General features: G+C 37.8%; 1 protein-coding gene across 1 annotated transcript in view; it reads left to right on the top strand.

Moving 5' to 3' along the window:
- LOC139118616 (alpha-1,2-mannosyltransferase ALG9-like) overlaps positions 1-6,057 on the top strand; it is a 513,500-nt gene that overhangs the window by 484,935 nt on the left and 22,508 nt on the right. The window lies entirely within an intron of this gene.

Genomic DNA, 6,057 nt, shown 5'->3' with positions numbered 1-6,057 from the left:
GTTTCGGTAAATTATGCTAATGAGTGAGCTGTCTGATAGGAGAAGATAAGAAACTTGTCGAAGCTTATTTTATAATCTTGTCGATTTGCAGAACGTTTGACTCTTTCAAACATATGCCTAAAAAAATGTTACATGCTGTGATATTTCGCAAAAATGGTTCACCTATATCACAGCGGGTCAAGTTTAGATCTGGACAAAAGGTCGTCTGGCGGGTATTTCAAAACCATTGAAACGCTTTTTCTGATTGGTTCAGCTGTTGAGGGTGTACAAAGGCATGAGTAATCTGTTTACATCGACTCGAGTCATTTGAGCGCTCGGCACACTTTTGTTATGCGTCATTAAATTAAGTGCACAGATGTGAAAAGGTGGACAAATATTACATCAAAGACATATCATTGAAGCAAACATGATATTTCTTGAAAGAAACCTAAAAATTCAGAAAACAGTTTCTTGTTTATATCTTTCAAGATCGAACAGGGCATGCGCTGATCAGAGAGGCGCTATTAAAAATATTTCTCTTCCAGGGTTGACATGACATGCAATTTCGCAAAAGATTTAACCAACAGAGCCGAACCTGTCTGCAATTCAATTCTTAGGGTGTAGTCAGCATATATCGACGAGATTAAAGACTATAATCTCAAGTCAGGACGAAAATATAAAATATAGGCTAAAAGCTTGGAACTATCAAACTTAACCTCATAACCTACATCTCGTCAAACTATTTCAATTGGAATTTGAATACAATAAACAGGTATTGAAATTGTCGTTGTCGAAACCCTGTTATCTCGGGCAAACATGGACAGTTTCAATTTATCTTTTCGATTTTAATATTGCCCTACCTATGGAGAAAAATTTGACCTCAATATTTCCGTTTTCGCGTACGATGGGATCAGACTTATTTCTGTAAATTTTATACCGATTTGGATGAAAAATTTTCAAGGTTACAGACCTCTGTAGATGTTTGAGCATCTTGGATGTTACATAAACGAGAGGTCGACAGAGGCATCTACAACCCTGCCAATAGAAGACAATGTGAAGAACGCTATGGCTATTTTTGCGTAAACTCTAAACCTTGGCATGCAGTACGATGTTGTTTACATGTCATGCGTTCATCATTGACTACACTCAGTTCAGGTCAATTTTGTGATGTTATTTCGTAGTTTTTCGACATGCCGAATACCATGGAAACGCCAACCGCGTCCATGAGCTCAATACTTTGTTATTTAAAGTGCAACAGTTCGTTTACGGTAAATGGATTCTGACTTGAGAGGTATGTTACGGGTGCTGGAACGTGATGAAAAGCTATTTCAATATTTGATCTTTTGCTCGATTCAATTTGTTGTACACTGGAGCATGGCATAGCAAGCTTATCGGATAACGGTTGGCGGACCGTGTCACACCCTGGGCTTTTTTCCGATTTGAATGTCTATGGTCACATGGAAGAAAATACATTTTGAACACGTTGAGCCGACCCCTAGTCGTTTTCAAATGTGACGTAAACTGACTTTAAAATGAAGATTAGAGGAACCTGTGCTTGAACTTCATGGGAAATGATATGTACCCAGGACAGATTGACGGTCTATTACAAAGGCCAAGAGTTCTTTAGTTCTCTGAGGTAAAAAGGGTTATCCTTCTAAGAAGGTCGCAACAGCGGGTGATCTTCAAGCATTACAATGACAAAACGGGCCGTAAAAAACAGACCAATTCAGCCTTCGCAGATGTTTTGCTACTCCTGGACATAAACGAAGAAAGTTAAATAACCCATCCGCTGATCACTATGCACTATGTGGCTCCGAACTTCTAGAAGTCATTTGCAAGAACAAGACTGACCTTGTGGCAATTAGCATGACAGTGACCATCTCTCCAAACTATTGACCACTCTCACTGACTCCTAAACGATTATAGAAGGTCGACGTGAATCGACAGTTAAATGACAGACACAATCAAAACTTCCCACGATCAACTGTTTATACCCCGGAGCACATTGCTAGAACTGGAGAAAACTACGTGAATTGACTCTTTATGAGGTTCCAATGTCGGTGCAGAATACCATAGATTCTTTCGGATAATGTCCTTCATTAACGCCGAAGAAGCACAGATACAGTCAAAATTAACTCCCGAAAAAAGATTCTTGTCGTGAAGCCTTCCAAGGAAATGATATATTTTTAGACAAACCGCAATGTCATCATTTAACATTCAACCACATGTTGTGTTAATAATCTATAGTTAGGGACAGGCCACTTTCTTCGTCGTGGGGCGGTGGATTGTGGCGGGGAGGGGGTCACTCAGTCTTTTTTATTTTGGTCTTAGGGATTACCATATTTTGGAAATGCTCAATTTGGGAATCGGCGTTTGAATGTGTTTTGATTGTAAGATACCTGCCAATACTCGCATAGTTAGTAAAATGCATCATACCAGCCACGAATTATATCATTCAGTTGCAGTTTTCGGCGCGCCCTTCAATGAGATATCTGGATGTTTGCAAATTGAAAATCTGTTTTTGCAAATGTTACTCATCATGATGAAATGTGAAATTTATATACAAATCACGACAAAAATCTGACTCTTGACTGCTTTCTCTATGAGAACCCCGAATGAGAAAGCACTATGAACTACCATATTTCATAGTATTTTGATACAGTCACATATAATACAAAGAAAACATGTCTAGACTTTTTTATTCTTATTGATGCATATCATAGAGAAACTTTTTCTCCCTGTGTCAGGTTTTCAAGTAAAAGGTACGTTTTTCATGAGTAAAATGATAACTAACCAAAGGTGGTTTGTCATAGCTGTCTTTATGGTGTTTGTCAGAGCTGTCTTTATATGTTCTCAAAGAGAAAATACTAATTCCTTGCAAAAACTGTGGTCATCGGATTTTGCTCCAACTCAGTCCCTACGGCTTCTCATGAGATGTAATTTGAATCAAGCAAAAAACCTTTTCCCCTTTCTTCTGTCCATAGTTTTGTAATGGCGTAATTCCATCTTATTAATCCTGGTAATGGTTTCTTTTAAAAAGTTTCTAATCCTGTCGTTAAAAAAAGTAACACTTTTGGAGCTAGTACAAAGGCAACTTTTGAAGTGTGGTTTCAATAATTGAAATAGTGTATAGACACTGAAAATAAAACTTTACACCTCATTATCATGGAAAGACATAAAGCTGTTCTGATCTTACTTCTCTATATGGAGAGTAGCTGTAATTTACAACAATGCAAGCTGTGTACTGGCAGAGTCTGTAGCTTCCCGATGGGAGGCAACAGACACTCGAGCCGCTGGTGCCGTGCTGGGTTGTGAAGCCATCGTGCGTACTGGCCGGCCTATTGCAAGGGAATGAACGACCACATGTTGCTACTTTCATTTTATACTGCGTAAATTTGCATATCGCGTATGGATATCGCTTCGTGATGCGGCTTTGAATATTCGTGTGTGGGCTTCGAAAAAATAATTTCCTTAATTTGTCAAACATTGCTTTTCAAAGAGCATCATTAGGCGACCACACGCTACAAAATATTATATACCGTGAGGAAATTCACAAAGTCATTCAAGTTTTTTCCGAATTTCTTTTACAAACGCGAAGAGAGAAGGAACTTCTCAAAATAGCCTAAATATAAACTACTTATTGAAATTTAAGTCAAATGTGCGGCTAACCTAAAGAACCTCAAATTATTAGAAAATTAGATCAATATTTTCAAATTATAATGAAATAAAATGAATCATGAATTATATCCCTACCTTCACCATGAGGTTCAAGTAAGCCTATGGAGTTGTCGAGAAATGAAATAAAATTACTTGCAAATTCAAACGGTTTTGGACCAAGGCGCACGGAGAAAGAAAAGACGTTACCGTACACTGAACACTCCGAACGCACGTGGACTTGAAAAGGATGGACGAATTTTTGTTGGTTTCCTATTATGAATTTGCGAGAGGTATTTTTGAGTGTTGGTAAGCCTTTGCTTAGTGGGAAACTCAGATAAAGGCCTTTGGGGATCAAAATCGTTTGGCAGGGAGAGGGGAGTGGAAATTTCCCATGGAAAATATAGTGGGAGGGGATTTTCAATCATCAGTGCGGACGGGCGGTCGTAATTAAGCAGCTTTTCCATTTCCCATAAGTTCGGTTCAGAGCGCTCTAGAAGAGTATGTGTGTACACGTGTGTGTGCGTGTGTGTGTGTGTATATATATATATATATATATATATATATATATATATCGTTGTTACAATTCCTAAAAAAGTATCTCATGATCTGCCCCACACCCTCGACCTGCCCTTGATTAAGGTTACTCTAGTGACGTGATCAGCCCAAGGGATGTGCAACAAGAAAATTTAGCGATAAATCGTTGCATTGAATTCAAGAAATAAGTTTCTACTTTGAAAAAGAAATTTGAAATATTTCTTGCATGAGAATATGGTTAACTTTAAAAAATAGAGGAAGTGAAGGTATGAGCAATCGGTATATAAGACAGTGTGGATGATATAATAGCACTTTGCTAGCACTTTCAAATTCGTAAATAATACAGTTATTTATCTGCAAATACGTGAATATTCAGCAACTTGATTTTTTTTTCTACCACATAACGATACCTGATAATAAAATGGTTCCCACATACGTCTGTAACCTGTAGAGTTGCATTGTACAGTAAGTTTCGGTATCAGAGGATGTAAAACGGCAATTGTACAACGGAGGCGCTCAGCGCCATGGCGTACCAATTTCACAAGATAAGTCAAATGTCACCGTGTAGCGGTTTACCAAGTTTTCAGTCCCAGGTGCCGCACATTGCGTCACGAAATCGCACGCAGACTTTGAACACGTTCAGCGCGTCCGCTAAGTTACTATTACCCTAGAGAACGAAACCTAATAATTGAAATTAAAGTTCATTGTATTCAAAGGTTTTGCACTGCCATCGCTCACTGTGTGGCAGTTAGATTAGATTTGGAAAAATAACGAATCTTGTTTTCCCAGGATTTTATACGTGAAACTACGCAAGAGGCTGAGGGGGAAAGTGTCAGAGGGGATGTCCCCTATCTGGCGTGGAAAATTTGGAGAAATTGATGTGTGCAATGGTGCAGTGTTTTTAATTTGCTTTTTTAGTAAGTAAAACTGTTAGAATACCTCAAAGGGAGCAGCACGAGAGGAGGGACCATCTCTCAAATCGAAAATTTTGAGAAATTGATGTGTGCAATGATGCAGTCTGAGAAGTGTTTCAATTTGTTTTGCACTCGGTAAAATTGTTTGAAAATGACATTGAACACTAATATTTTTATTACATTTTTTGCATAATTAGTGTTCGAGTCACAATATTAATTCAAAAGCCAAACAATGACAAAACATTTTGTTGATTTAAACATTTCTAAGTTTGCCGGAGATTGAAGACCAAAGAATATGGATGAATGAAAAATCTGTTACCTTCTTGTGTCTTTCTCCAGCTGCCAGCTTCTAATGAAACGCCTGAATAGGGCATGGTTAAATGTCAAAATAGCTATTGAACTGAAGTCAATTAAAGTATATGTTTCTGTGATAATAAAGGATGAATTCATAACAGTTCGACGAATGCATGAAACTCACAATTCGGCCAGAACACAATTTTTACTATGATTGTGCGGTCTGATGAAGAAATTATACGACAGTTTTTGTCTGAGAGCATCGAAAGATGGAATGTTGTTCGATACACACTTTCTACTGGCACTGCAGTCATGTGGTAAACTTAAGATAATATATGCCACTCTGAGGTTATCCATGTTTTTCTAAGTGTACAGCCACCATAAATGGTTTGGGTGCATCTGGAAAACAAAAATACTGGACTTTTGAGATGACTGTAGTAGCCTAAGGAAATTATTTCTTTCATGGCATAAATTTGGTTTTAAGTCAGGACATTCCACTGATATGTGCGTCTTTATTCTGACGGAAATTATCAATTATTATAGACAACATGGTAGTAATGTATTTATTACATTTATGGACGCCTCTAAGGCTTTTGACAGTGTGAACCATTGGACTCTTTTCAAGAAATTAATTCAACGTAAAATTCCCATTTACCTTGTCAGATTTCTTGTCAAATGG

The sequence above is a fragment of the Ptychodera flava genome, chromosome 19, assembly GCF_041260155.1.
Source record: "Ptychodera flava strain L36383 chromosome 19, AS_Pfla_20210202, whole genome shotgun sequence".
Taxonomy (NCBI): domain Eukaryota; kingdom Metazoa; phylum Hemichordata; class Enteropneusta; family Ptychoderidae; genus Ptychodera; species Ptychodera flava.
The sequence above is the reverse complement of the archived record's forward strand: the minus strand, read 5'-3'. Positions and strand labels throughout refer to the sequence as shown.